Here is a 15,683-nt window from a genome sequence, read left to right on the forward strand (position 1 = left end):
AGACTTTGTATATGGCTCAGCCTCTAGAAAGGTACCTTGACCGCTTTAGATAGTTTTTATATCTGGCAGATTGACATTGTGTTCTATGGATAGGTTTTTAGGTGCTGCGCATATAGTTAATATGTAAAGACGAATCGTCCTGGATAGCACACTTTTCCCAAATATTCGGAGTAACAGCAAATGTGCCCTTAGCTCAGTGTCATTCAGGGATGAACAGTAATAGTACCAGGTCCCCTTCCATTCCACTGGTTCTAGATGTCACTCTAGATGAAGTCGAGCAAGCCCTAAGTGCTAGCAAAGGGGGTAAGGCTCCAGGCCCTCACTGGGTGCCGGTTGACCTTTACAAATTAAAAATGGATCTCTGGGCCCCAATTTTGCTCAAGGTATTAGAAGCAACCTGTAAAGTTGGATTGCTGGGTTCTTGGTCAGAATCCATTCTGGCCCCAGTTAAAAAAATATATATATATTTTTATAACTTTTACATCAAAAAAAAAAAAATTACATATAGGGCATACCAAAGTCATACAATACAGCTGTATCAAATAGCGAGTAAGACATGGAAATCAAGAATGCAACTGACAAGCACGCAAACAATGTAAAGGAACCGGAGCCTCCAACACCTCAATAAAAGGACACCCTCACTCACTCTGAGTCATCCTCACTGCCCAACACCGGCGGTTCACACAAATCACCCCGGTATTCATTCTATGCCCCCCATATTCGGGTCCATTTCCGAGGGCATTTCTGGTTCAGATATAAAGCTCGTTCCGCCAACATTGCGGAGTCTAAATCCTTGCACCAATCTCTGAGCGTCGGTAGCACCGGGGACCCCCAAAACATGGCTATATTCCTCTTTGCGTACATGCAGCCCAATGTCATCCAATCTTGCATATAGCGCGTTAAGTCGTTGGGCTCCCAAACGTTCAATAAGCAGCACCTAGGGTCTGGAGTCACCGACACCTTTACCACCTGCGACATGGTCCTCATAACTTTTACCCAATAAGGAGCCACTAAAGGACAGTCCCAAATAGTGTGATAAAAGGAACCCTCCTCCCCACATCCCCTTAAACAAAATGTGTGCGTGGCCCTACCAATCGCGTACAAAGTGGTCCTAGTATAATAGACTCTGTGCACAATCTTCAATTGTACGAGCCGAAGTCTGGACGGTATAGCCACTTCCCTAGGAGAAGAGAGCGCTGTCTGCCAGCCTGCTTCATCAAGCTCTCCCACCTCACTAGCCCACGAGTCCCTAAGTTTCAGGGTAGGGTCAGGTAAATTATTAATGAATTTGCGATATACAAAGGACGTCGCGTTTTTGGGCATGTGTTCCGTGAGGAGCCTGTCTTCCAGCGGAGTGGACTCTGGCACCGCGTCGCCCGGGCAGATGATCGAGCCTAGTGCGTGACGCACCTGCAAATAGCGAAATCGCTCCGTTGGGGCTAAGTCATATTGTGCCTGAAGTTGTTCAAATGTCAGAATGGTGCCCTGTTTCCATAAATCACCGACAGTCGAGATCCCTATCAGGTCCCACACCTCAAAGCCTTTAGTGTGCCTCAGGCTGCCCAACTTCCGAGACAGCCAAAGTGGCGTCATGAGAGTAAATTTGTCCTGACATTTGAAACGGGCCTGAGTGACATACCACTACTTGACTGTATGGGCCGATCAGGGTTGAGGCGACTCTTTTGTCATACAGTGCGCCTAGCACCCCCCTCCCCCCTCCCCCTCCCACCCAGGTCATATCTATCCGCCTTGAATGCTGGTTCTTCCTGAGCGGCATGTAGCCAATGTTTCTGGTCCCAGTTTTTAAAAAGGGTGATCGATTCAGCCCAACTTGTTATCGTCCTATTTCACTACTGGGCTCCCTGGGAAAAGTTGTGGGGCGCATTATATTAGAACGCCTACAGCACTGGGCTAAAGACAACATGATTTTATCGGACCTCCAGTACGGATTTAGGGAAGGTTTGGGCACCATTGAGCAGGTTTTAAATTTGACCTTACTTACAGGTAAATATGTAAACGCGTAAGGTGGGAGACTACATATGACCTACGTAGATCTTATCAGCGTTTGACTGCGTAGGCCATTCGAAGCTCTGGGGCATCTTAACATCAATGTGTGTTGATTCTCCGTTAGTACATTTTCTTCGTGAAATATACTCCAATGCCACAGCCAGAGTGAGATTTGGAATGTGTGGTGAGTTGACAGCTCCATTTAGGGTTGAGCGGGGAGTCAGACTGGGTTGTGTCCTGTCCCCCTTCCTTTTTACTCTCTACACAAATGGCCTAGAAGAAGCCATGTTGGAGGGGTGCCAGGACCTACCCCAAATCCAAAATCGTCCGATCCCCGCTCTCCTTTACGCTGACGACGCGGTGATCATTGCCCGCACTCACCTTGAACTCCAATGCTCACTAAACTCATTCATGTCAAATCTAGACTTAAAAATGAATATTAAAAAAAACCTTTACTATGAATTCTGGCCCAAAGCTTAGAAAAGGGAGATACATCTACATAAATAACTCTAGGGTGGAGAATACACCTACTTGTCCCTATCTTGGAGTTTTAATAGACAAGAAAGGTACATGGAGAAAAGCTATAGAGGCCAGAAAATTGCTGTTTTTAAAGTCAACTATGGCCCTATTAAATTTCACCCAGAGACTAGGAAAAAGACCCCCGGAGGAAATGATCCGCATCTATCAGGCAAAATGTACTAGCACCGCCATTTACGGAGCTAGGTTGTGGGGCTATGTACAGGCGGAATCTCTTCAAAAAGTGGAGAACAGCTTTCTGAGGTTTCTCCTCGCTGTTTCACAGGGTACTTCAACCTTCAGTTGCCACCTAGAATTAGGTTTGCCCTATCTTACTGACATCATAAAGATGCAGCCAATTCTGCTATGGCACCGTCTTTGGACATCATCGAAGTTAGTTCTCACTCAGTTTCTTAAAGGACTGTCTTTTACTTGAAAATGTTAGTAAGATCGGTTTGCTTCGACATGTCAAGAAGTTTTTATATGACCGGGCCTAGAGAAATATTACCACAACCCTCCAGAAATGGCAGAGCTTTCAAGGAAAATGTTAAAAAATCAATGTTTATGCCACTTAGCGGATCTTCGTCTGGCATCAGAAGCCAAAGAAATCTCGGCGCAGCACTCTCTGTTGATCCAAACCTCCTTGGTGATTCAGCCATATTTAACCTGGAATTTAAGCAGCTATGACAGATTTTTGTTGCCCCGGTTTAGGTTCAACATTTTTTATCGACTTGTCACTTTTCCAACTGTAAATGACTGGTCAAAGCTGCTATCTTCATGTCCCTGTGATGGTGTTACCCCCCAATCTCTTTTGTATTTGACATTTTGTTTGTAAATTTTACATTGAACCTAGAAAGCGTTGGTTAGTCCCAATTTTAAAAAGCTTGGGGCTACGCCAATGCCGTCCTGCTCTCATGGCTCTCCAACTTCTGGATTCCGATTTTTTTTTTTAGCCTTCCATATTGCTAGGTTTTTTAAATGTTGTATTCGCCACAGAAGTAATTTATAATTGAATATTGATGTACTTTAATCTTCTCGTTGAATATTCTTTTCTTGTACATTTTTGAACGTCAAGCTACTTTGTAAACCTATTGTGTTTTAAAAAAATTCATATATCACTACTGATAAACGTATTAATATGATATGTATATACTTTTATGACTTTCTCCTAATTGAAACCGAATAAAGTAAATTCCGATTCTGTAAAGACAATGAAAGAAGCAGCAGATCCATTGTTTAGTTTTTTCCTTAATTGCACATTTTGGGTTTAAATCTTTTATTAGTTTGAAAGCATTGTAAAAATACAAATATAGACCTCATCTACATCTGACCACTGACTTAACTGTTTTTATTACACATTTTTAACATAGCTGGCAGTTCAGAGTGTACTGTACTTACTGGAGCAGGAACAATGCTGACATGAATATGGGTGTTCTCTGTTCGGGTGGTGGGCCATTGAACAAAGTAATAATAAACTGAAAAGCAGCCCAAAGCAGCTACCTGTGGATGAGATTAATCCATACATTCCGCCCCCCATCACTTCTTGATTTTTCTCAGTGAGACTTTTTAATATGGTGCTAATGTTCAAGATGATCCACAGTCATTTCATAGCATAATCAAAACGAATTGTAAATTACATTGAGTTTAATTTTCTTTTGATTTCCAGATGAGACAGATAAAAATTGAAGTACTATAGCAACGCAGGGGGGGCGCTAGAGGGCGCACTGCGGGATGGTTGGCTCGTGAGTCAGCTCCGCCGGACGGGTGCAGGAAAAAGCGATCTACACCCTCCAGAAGTACCGCCAAAGAAACGACAAATGGAAGACTGGTAATCGGAATGTGCAACCCACACGCTGTCAGTGATGGAAGACTGCATTGAAAACCTCTAACAAAATTATCGACGAAAAACGGCGCTGTTGCAAGAAGCGATCCAAGATGGCCGCTCCCGACAATCAGACCTGATGGCAAAAGTGGCGAACCAACGAACATGCACAAGAAATGCTCCGGTCTATATGAGGCCAAATAACGTCGCGAACGGGTTGAGCCCCAGAGAAGCGATCCTGACCTAACACAGACGCGGTAAATACTGCTAGATGATTTGCGTTCCACGGGACTTAAGATGGCGGAGGCAGTGGAACGCAAGATGTGAGCGGCGGCGGGAATGGTTAATGAGACCCCACTGAAGCCTGATATTGGAGGGTCACAGGGGGACCGGAGCGAGGAACGGCTATTGCGTTCAGCAAGCAGGTACACCAGCAGACACGAAGTGCACCCCTGGGCGCCTCGGCCACTAGATAGCGGCAAAGGCGGGAACACACCGGGAGGAGGGCGGGGAGCAGCGCTCGGTCGAGGAGGCGAGGAAATGCCCGAGCTGGATGCCTGATGTGACGGACTGCGAAGGACACCAGCGCAATACAAAATAGACATGGAACGAGGGACAACAAAGAGCCTCCAAGAGAGTAAGAACACACTCTAAATACCAGCGATACGGACAATGGTAGCGGACACCCTCTCACGAGAAGCAGGCACTGTTGGGGAACGGCGAGGCTAGCTGACTCAGCAGGAACCCACTGCACGACCATGTGCTTTTACACATACACGCAGTAACTCGAAATTAGGCAGCATAACAGGTGACATAAAAGACAGCGCTGCGGTGCGACTGTAGACGCCACACACCACCAGAAGCGCCCCACGCCGCATATAGCGCAGCACCAAGCGGCCATGCGACCCTGCGGGGTACCTGATGAATACCTCTAATTCACAGTGGGCGGCGAAAACACCAAAACGGCGCCACCTGACTGCAGCGAGAACCTCGGCGACAGTGAGCAGTGAGCCCGGGGACCACCCTGCGTAATCCGCTACAGACCACCGACATTATGGGGAAGCCCGACAAACAGACCAAGCTGCCCTTTGAAGCGAGGAGACAGACAAAAAACTCTGCGACAGCGTCGGACGCGAAGGGGGAACACGAGTCAAATGATGGGACCGGCATGGAAACAGTCCTAAGGGCGATACAGCAAAGCCTGCAAGAAATGAATAACAAGTTGGATAACGTGGTGCAACGCATGGACAATATGGCTGCGAAAATAGAAAAACATGATGAGCGGATTGTGGAGGCGGAACAAAGGATATCCAAAGTAGAGGACGAATCCAGAACCACAACGAAGAAATGCGGAGGTATGGAAAAGACGATGGAAGTCCTGCGTGCTAAGGTGGAAGATCAGGAAGCCAGGTCCAGACGCAATAACGTCCGCATAGCGGGCCTGCCGGAATCCACAAACACAGGCAAAATGGAACACTACATCGAGGCGCTGCTGAAAGACTTATTTGGAGTTGAAAAACTGTCATCGGTCTTCCTTATCGAGCATGCGCACCGTTCCCTGGCACCTCAACCGAAACCGGGTGCTCCCCCACCCATGATAATAGCCCGTATGCTCAACTACAGGGACAGAGACACAGTCCTCAGGCTAGCCAGAGACATGGGTGTAATCACGTATCAAGGTAACACCCTGGAATTCTACCCAGACCACACTATGGCGGTGCAACAAGCGCGCAAGGAATTCGCACCAGTGAAAAAGAAGCTCCGGGATTTAGGCGTTGAATACGCGATGCTATATCCAGCAAAACTCAAAATCACAAGTGAAGGTAAACCAGTGATTTTTCCGACGGGGCAGGCTGCACAGGAATACATCAAGAAATTGGGACGACGGCACAAAACGCAAGGACGAGATGACCAGGAAAGCGACAATGACTAGGAAGTCGGGAGGACTAATAACACTACAACATAACGGACTTCACACTGCTGGCAACTCATCAAAGCCGCACCAACTTCAGGCGTTTCCAGATAGACACTGCAACACCGAGAGACGCATGACAAGTGCCCCAAGACAGAGACAGGCGGGGGCCAGAGTGTGTCTTGAGAACGAACTTAGCCGGCACACTGAGAACACGCCAGTAAACATGCACAGTGAGAAACCTGGTGGTCCGTGGAGGACATGGACCGCGGGAGGGACTGCGGGGCTGTGACACGCGAAAAAAGTGCTTCTTTTACTTATAATGTTGCTATACGGCATTAACTGGTAGACTGACTCAGGATACTGAAGGCGTGACGCTGTAAGTGCGCCCTACTACATTGTCTGAGGGGGCGAAGAGCAGGGGAGAGCACACAAACCCTGTTCGAATTGAGCTACACTACAGCACAGTGGGACAATTGGTAATGGTTGCTATATTACAAAAAACCACAAATGTGAATGGGCGGGAAATGTGAGGTACAAAGGACGTTGTAGATTGAACAGTAGCATGTGCACCCGTCCACATCCACTATGTGGATGGAGATGTGTGTACCTGGTGACACCCACAAGCGGGTGCACCCCTACTCCAGTTCTGATACTAGTTGGGTTACAATAAGGGGATGGCTTTGGCAAAGTTTGGGCGTTAAAGTGGGTGGGGGGAGGGACTGGGAATTGGGAGTTGTTCGAATTGACTCACTGTGTCTGAGACGCATTGCGACCTCGACATCTATTGCACACACTGTTCAACACTGTATACTGAAACAAGTGCTAGGACATTGTGGACCGGTTGCGCCTGGAGCCCTAGGCGACGCGGCATTTAAATGGCATACTACATACCTGAGATGACACGACCTACCGCTCTAAAAGCAATCACATGGAATGTCAGAGGGCTGGGCAATCCGAAGAAGATAAGGCAGATATTCGCATATTTTTTTTTTTTTAAAGAACCTTTATTGTTTCAACATAGAGATACACCCATAGGCCTTCAACCAAGCCGGCCGGCTGCTATGCGAATCAGGAAAAAGTACATAGAGAAGCAATATAACGCATAAAATACGGCGGTCCGGAGGACGAAGGCTGACGAGCATCCAGGATATAACACATAGGTGAAACACCACACAATGCGAAGGATCAGAGTCGGTTCATTTTGCAAGAACAGAAAATAAGATAAAATCAACGTCGCACAGTCAAACAGTCCCCCAGCACAGCCAACGAAAAGCAAAAGTTATGCCAGCAACGTACTGAAATTGAGAAGGACGGGGGAGGGACAACAGGGTAAGGAGAGACGCAAGAAACACAAAGCAATCATGGCGAACTAGTCCCACCCCTCTAGGCGAAACACACTATGGGAGACATGAAGACGACGACATCGAAAAAGAAAAGGGCAAAGGGCCATAGAGACAATAAAAGAACGAGACAACAACCCCATCCCCCAACCCCCAACCCTGCACCCCTGCAGAAGGCTACGGCCTACCCCCCCAGCAGCGTGCCTGTCGCCCTAAATTAGAGACCCGAAATACAGAAAAGAAAGGAGAAAAGGAAAAAGAAAAAAATACAGGAGAAGGGCCCTCGGTCTAGTGTTCCGGGCCCTCCCACCTCCACATGCTAAAACGTCTGAACAGCCACGGTAGAAAGGTACAGAGAACAGCAGTCATTCGTAACGCAATCAATTACAGTGCAGCAGAGCGCCCCCAAATCACCGTAAACCAGCCATAAGTCCCTCCATGTCCCAAACAAAGTCACCCCTGGCCACTTCTGTCGATAGTGCCACCGTTAAACCAGGTCGCGGACGGGACACAAAACAGCACAAAAGGTCCGAATACACCGGGAGGACCCAGCAGTACCATCATGCCGTTAAACACAAGCCACCGGAGTCTCGCCGAGGATGCAAGGCAGAAGACAGATCGAACCAAAAGCAACAGCACCAACAGTCTCGAGCCCGAAGACAGTCCCGCCAGCCTTGAGACAGGAATCACAGGGAGCGGGAAGCGCTGGAGCCCTGCCGGCGCCGTCCAAGCCATGGGCCAATGCCGTTCCCCAACTCGCAGTTCAAGGATAGGCCCCAAGGAGACAATCACAAATGCGACAGGGTCATCCACAGCCAGTTCGCGAATCAAAGCCATCCTCGTCTCCAAGAGTGCAGAGTCATCCGGGGAACACGGCAACGTAGCGAAAGCAGACACAACGGCGCCTCCTTGAGAGCGATCCGCGCCGCCACACAACGGCGGAGCAACAATGGCGGCCATCCTGATCCCCAATTCTCGAGCCTCCCGGATCCGGGTAGTTTGCAGGCATATCAAAGCAGCCAGAACATCACTGGGAGTAGGTGGTTTCTCATGATGCCAAATCCCGGGATTCTCTCGTGCTTCGGCTTCTCTACCCGGGTGAGGGGTACGCAGGGGGGGCACCATCCGCCATAACAGCAGCTCCGTTTTCTCGTCCCTCCACCTCACCATGGGATCGGGCCCAACAACCGGACACCGCAGGGTTCACAGCGGGATCTCAGCAGTCGGAGCAGGCGACAGAAAGGAGAGGCACCAAAAGGCTAGACCAGCCCCTGTCGCTCCCCGAGAGCCCCTGACAGGTTCCCGGGTCGGGTCGTGATCGTGATCGGGCGTCTCTTCGAAGGGGGAGCCGGGCAGTACGAACGGCAGTCCAGCCCGGGTATAGATCACCTTCCGCAAGGCAACCCACTATAGGGAGTGGGTGGATCTCATTTCCTTTCGGCTCTCGAATCCCAGGTTCTCCCGAATCGGCTTCTCAGCGGGACCAGAGGCCGTTGGCACATCACTTCCGGCCGGACGCTCTCCTCACTCAAGGTCCCGGTCTCAACACCTCGAAGGCCGCCAAACAATCGGGGACATTTCTTCGGGTCCGCTGCACGGAGGAATCTCAAAAGCAGACGGTAAGTGAATGATTCCCTCCACCTACTCAAATTAGCAAATGCTGCTCAGGATAATCGCCAGGATATGCGTGCGGGGCGGGAGGGCACACGGAGCTAAGCGTTTAAGCAACCATCCCGATCGCCATCTTGGCTCCTCCCCCATATTCGCATATTTTGATAGATTACACGTTGACATAGCCTTTCTACAGGAGACACACATAGCTGCCAACACTACCTCCACACTGGGTGCTAGATGGGCAGAATCGGTGACAAGCTCACAATACTCTTCATATTCCCGAGGGGTCAGCATTTTAATACGGAAGGGAGTTAACTTTGAAATAGCGGAAGTACACAAAGACACGGAAGGCCGAAGCGTGATTGTTGTGGGAATGGTAAGACATCAGCGTGTTGCGTTAGTAAACACATACGGCCCCAATAGAGATGACCCAGGGTTCTTCGCCAATCTGTGGCAAACCATCACAAATCTCCAGATCGAGAACATATTATGGGGTGGAGACTTTAACATAGCTCTCCAGGATGGGCTAGATAGGTCGCCAAACACAATGGAAACACACACACGGGCCAGAGAGACTCTACAAGATGCACTGATAGATTTATGTATGTCTGACATATGGAGGGTCAATCATCCAGAAGACATGGCGGCAACGCACATAATGGCGGCGCACAATAGCTGGTCCAGGCTGGACTACTGGCTGGGCACACGGGAGGTGGTAGCATGGACCGTCTCCGTGAAACACTTGCCAAGAACATTGTCGGACCACAGCCCTGTGTTATTAACAATGGACATACCACATTATGTGACTCCAGCTTTCACATGGCGGTTCAATGCCTGGGCGTTACGTGACCTGATATACACTGACACCATCCATAGGGCAATAGTGGACTATTTTGACCTCAACTACCCCACAACGGATGACCCATGTCTGTTATGGGAAGCATTCAAGGCCACGTTGAGAGGAGTATGCATTAGCACAACCACAGGCATACTGAAAGATATATGGCAGCAACTACAAACGCGCGAAAACGCTTTACAAACATTAGAACATAGATACACGCAAACAAGGGACATTGCACTACTGGGGGAAATACAATTGCTCCTAAAAGAACACCAGCGATTCGCAACAGAGGAGCTCAAGTGTATAACTAAACGCAAGACAGCTAGGATGTATGGAGAGGGGGTTAGACCCAGCAGGGTATTAGCTGAGAAAATATGCTCGGGCGAGCGCCTCAACATATACCCACCATCAAAACTCGAGCGGGAACAGTGTCACGTGACATCAAGATCATAATGAGCGAATTCATGGGTACTTACGGCGACCTATACGCAGCACGTCCCTCAATGTCACAAGAAGACATACTGTCTTATATGGCAGATGTAGAAATAGCGTGGCTATCAAACAATCATAGGGAGTATCTAGCTCGCCCCGTAACAGTAGAGGAAGTGATAGACCCAATCAAGCATTTGCCGAATGGTAAGGCACCGGGCCCTGACGGTTTCTCGGTAGAGTTTTACAAGGCATTTGCGGATCTACTGGCACCACACCTGGTGAGACTCTATGGAGCAGCACACGAGGCACAAACTTTCCACCATCAATGAGAGAAGCGATGCTGGTAGCGTTATTGAAACCAGGGAAAGATAAGGAAAGATGTGACTCTTACCGCCCCCTATCTCTTATAAATGTGGACACTAAAATAATAACGAGCCTACTAGCAGAAAGACTCAAACCACTGATGCCATTGGTGGTGAGACCTGACCAGTCTGGTTTCATTCAAGATAGAACTACGGCACATAACACACGTACACTCTTTGCACTAGCCCATTATTTGGCGCCAGAGATTAAAGCTGTGGCGGTGCTCTTGGACGCTGCTAAAGCGTTCGATACGATAGATTGGAACTTCCTCACACGGTGTTGTTAAGAATGGGATTCCCTCCCATATTCACGAACTGGATCTCCATGCTACACACAAATCTGTCCGCACGAGTAAGGGTAAACAAATATATATCAGAGCCAATTGCGATATGTCAAGGGACGAGACAGGGGTGCCCACTCTCCCCGATGCTATTTGCTTTAGTTCTAGAGCCATTAGCTTGCAAAATAAGACAGCACCACCACTACTCGGCCATACAACTCCCAACACGTCCAATACACATCTCCCTATACGCGGATGACATGGTTCTGTATGTGAAAAATCCAGAACAACACCTCAACCCTTTATTACGTGAGTACATTAAATTTGGACAATACTCGGGATTACAAATAAATTGGGAAAAATCTCTTGTTGTGGCATTGACGGATAGTACTACCCCATCCACCCTAGATTACCCACTAGAATGGCAGGACGACCCGACTAGATATCTAGGAGTGTGGTTTCATAGGGACCCTGAGCTGGTCATCAGAACAAACTATGGGAGAGCGATCTCGACACTAGACGACAAGGTCAAGCGATGGAATAAATTACCATTGTCACTGGCGGACAGGGCGGCTATTGTGAAAATGGTGATGCTGCCTAAGTTCCTCTACCTCTTTACTAACATCCCAATAAAGCCACCGGCAGAAGTGTTTCGTAACATTAACAAATTGATACTGAGTCTACTGTGGGCGGGCAAGCAAGCAAGGTTAGACTTACAAACGATGACGCTGCCGTATGAGAGGGGAGGTTTCAAGGTCCCAGATATTTATCTTTATTATCTCTGCGCCCAGGCACAATATGCGCACTACTGGTACCACGAGATACCCTTTCTGACGCACGTAGCGGTGGAAACGGGAGACGCCGCCCCAATTCCCTTGGACAACATATTGCCGCATAAACGGCCTAGATTACACGAGAGAGACATAAACCCGGTAAACACCACTATTGAAGCGTGGAGACTGATGGGCAAAAAAGCTGGTAAATTGCCACTGTATGCACCAGAGCTCCCATTAGCAAATCACCCAGCATTATCTGTCACCCAAGAACAAGTGGGAATGGATCAACTGCGACAAGCGGGAATCGATACAATGGGAGACCTGTACAAAGAGGGGGTTTTTCAAGCGCTGGACAAGCTAACGTACATTAGTCATCCGACACTGTTATTCAGCTTTAACTACTATAGGCTGCGAAGAGCAATAAAAGAGCACTATACCACTTTTCCGGAGGAACCCCAGACTCTGGCTCCACTACAACTGGTGCTAACGACACCCACCGCCACACATCTGGTGTCAAAATTATATATGAGCATACAGAGGGACATTGGGGGAAACACGGAGGGGATGCAAGCTAAATGGTGCACAGCACTGAATGACACGTTGACAGAGAATGAATGGGAAGCAACATGCACACTCACAAGCATGCTCACGCCGAATGGAAACCTCAGAATCATCCATTATAAATATATACACCAAATGTACTATACACCTGCAAGGCTCCACAGATACGGGTTACGAGATGACTCAAGATGTGTACGGTGCAAACAAGATAACGCGGACTTCTTGCATCTAGCATGGCATTGCCACTTGGTGGCGAGATACTGGGTACAGGTAATACAGGCAGTCAGCGAAATGCTAGGTGAGACACTCGATTGCACAATCAAGGTTTGTCTATTAGGCCTTGTCCCGCAACTTAGGGCACAGAAGCGTAAGTTTTGTGTAATTGCACTATTAATGGCAAAAAGAAGGGTTTCACTGCATTGGAATAGTAAAGCGGGACCAAGGCTTAAAAACTGGTTAGAGGATTTAACATATTGTCATGATATGCTAACAACATATGAGGAGGAATTACCAGCGAGATCACGCCCCAAGGACTACTGGCTATAGCTAAGAGATTACCTACAGGCGCAATCACTTAACCGAGATGAATAAAATGTATAGGATAATCGACCAAGCTATAGATACAGTCATACGGTGTTAGTACCTATTAATAAGAGAAGGGAGAATGCTGTGATGCAGTGAGTACAGTTGTGTTAGTTCTCACCTTTCTTGGTTTTAAGGTTTATGAGAAAGGGTAAAGTTAATAAATGAAAAATGCAAAATGTAAGACAATTGATGCGACAGGTAAATGAAATGCACTGCACTGTAATTTAAATACTATGCATATCTACGCCGCCGGTCCCCTGGATGTCGGCTGATGGGCTGTGTATACCTAACAACATTGTGTACTTAATGTAACCGACTGTAGCCGGCCTCCTATGGTTGTAGGCGCGAAAGCTGTGATTAATCCTGTAACATGTGCAATAAAGGTCTTACACAATTAAAAAAAAAAAAGTACTATAGCAACGCAGTACTACATTTACTTTAAGTTTACTGTTAGGTTTACACATTTTATCCTCCGAAGAAAGAAGTGAATACCCTATCAGCGCCTTTCTAGGTACTCATCTACCATGCCCTGCTATGAGCCTTACACTAATCTAAGGGAAAACAGCTTCTTGTTGTAAATTACCAGTGGTCTTCCCAAAAAGATTTTGAACAAACTTTGAATATTTGTTTTAAATGAACTAGTCTGTGAATCAACACTAAAGGGTTAGTAACTGCCACAGGGGAAAGGAGAAGTGAAGCTTCTAAACAGTCTTTTGATAGCCACGCCTGTCACGAGATGAGAGGTTAGATTGAAATCCTCTGAAAATTGTAGCTAGCCCCAAGTGTGAAGATAGACCTAAAGCCATAGCTGTCACCAGTTGTGAGGGTAGACTTCATCCCTCCACACCTAAAGGCCATCACAGGAAACCTCTCTGCCAGTGGAACCTCCTCTACCAGTGGTGTCTGTAGGACACTCAATTCACAAATATATCCTTGGGCCGAACCCCAGTGAAGTGATGGACAACTAGAATATGTTTATCATTTTTAGCAATACCCTCACCCACTCTATTAATGGCATACTTCATTATCTGGTCTTATCTTGATCTCTAGAAACCAGGATGGACTCGCCCTCAGTGGAGGGAGTACTTAGGTAGAGGGTAAATGTAAGAAATGAGAAAGTTCCTAGTGGTTACCCGGCATAACCTTCATTTTGGATGCCCCTAATATGGTCACACAAAGTACTTCACCCTAGCCTTTGTGCAAGTAGCCAGGCCGGATCCAGGGCAAAGAGGCAGAAAATTCTAAACACTTCGTGGTGGGGGAGGGAGGGGAAGGGCATTAGAAGTTTCTCACACTTCAAAGAAGGCACCAGAACTAAAACGGGAACCTTCAGACCCACTCTTCAGATCACCTCTTGACCCGAGGAAGACGCAAGGCGCAAGACTCAATACTCAGGAGAAGGACTGCCCTGCTGCTGTACTGCAAGGACTGCCGAGCTGCTCTGCTGCAAGAATGACTGTTTCTACTACTCTGCTGCGTGAAAAGAAGAATTGGGCCTGCACCTTGAACCCAGGACCACGAGGGGGACTACAAGGGCTAGGTGGCTGGCATCCTCTTCAGTGCTACATTTTCACAACCAGCTCCAACTCCCTTGGACCCTACACCTGGACTCTGCCTGCTGTGAGTCCTGAAACCCCCCCCCACCCTCCGCCCCCCCACCGCAGCCTCCGACTAGTGGCTCCTCAGTCCTGGACCTTTAGAAATGGAGCTAAAGGGTGTTTGCTAGCCTGACTGTGTTTTTCATCAGAACCGACACAATACGAGGCAGAACCTCTCACGCTCAGCCATTAATCAGAACTGACGCAGCATGACGCGGGACCCCATCACACCTCGCACCTCAGTGGGCCTAATCTGTTCCCTGTATCTGTACCATGCTCCATTGCATTTCGCCTGAACTTGTGACTTTGCCTCAATCCGGGGCGACGAGATAACCACTGTTGGCGCTTTTTCTCTTTTGAGCACTAATTTTGCTTCAACCTTAAATTTCGTATCTCTATTTCTACTGATTGGATTTTTGTTGTTTTGGTGTCAAATAATTTATTACATTTTTCTCTGTTTATTATAAATTCGTGTGGGATTATTTGGTGTTGTGTTTTCACGTTATTACCCTTTGTGTGCTGCATAAATACTTTACACATTGCCTCTAAGTTAAACATGACTAGTTTTGTTCCAAGCTACCAGAGGGTTAGGCACAGGTTAACTTAGTGACTTTAGTGGTTCACCCTGATTGGGATTGCGGCTGTTCCCTTGAGAAGGGCTCATAGCCCCCTCAACCAACAACCCAATGTCTCACACTGGCTGTATGTTTATTGCGGTTGGACGGCTGCATTATGTACAACCGCATGTACATACTGCGTCATGTTGACGCATGCTCTCCGCTGAAGTGTTCATGAGAGGTGGAGTCTAGAGTGAATCGAGCTTCCCCCATTATACTGTTTACTTCCTACTTAACAGGAAATGCTCTCCGGTACAGTGAATGGAGCTTATCGTTCTCAAAGATTACTTTGATATTACTATGTTGAACATTATGAGGCCTAGGATGTCAATAAATGATTCAATCAGTACATCATTACTTCGGTAAAATCATTGTATCTTAATTTATGTTCAGGGAAGCCGCAACATGAAATATAG

At 47.5% G+C, this 15,683-nt stretch overlaps 1 protein-coding gene across 1 annotated transcript in view; it reads left to right on the top strand.

Annotated features, from left to right (window-relative positions):
* IGHMBP2 (immunoglobulin mu DNA binding protein 2) overlaps positions 1 to 15,683 on the top strand; it is a 326,225-nt gene that overhangs the window by 40,785 nt on the left and 269,757 nt on the right. The gene's annotated exons all lie outside the window — the stretch shown is intronic.

The sequence above is a fragment of the Lissotriton helveticus genome, chromosome 3_1, assembly GCF_964261635.1.
Source record: "Lissotriton helveticus chromosome 3_1, aLisHel1.1, whole genome shotgun sequence".
Lineage (NCBI taxonomy): Eukaryota > Metazoa > Chordata > Amphibia > Caudata > Salamandridae > Lissotriton > Lissotriton helveticus.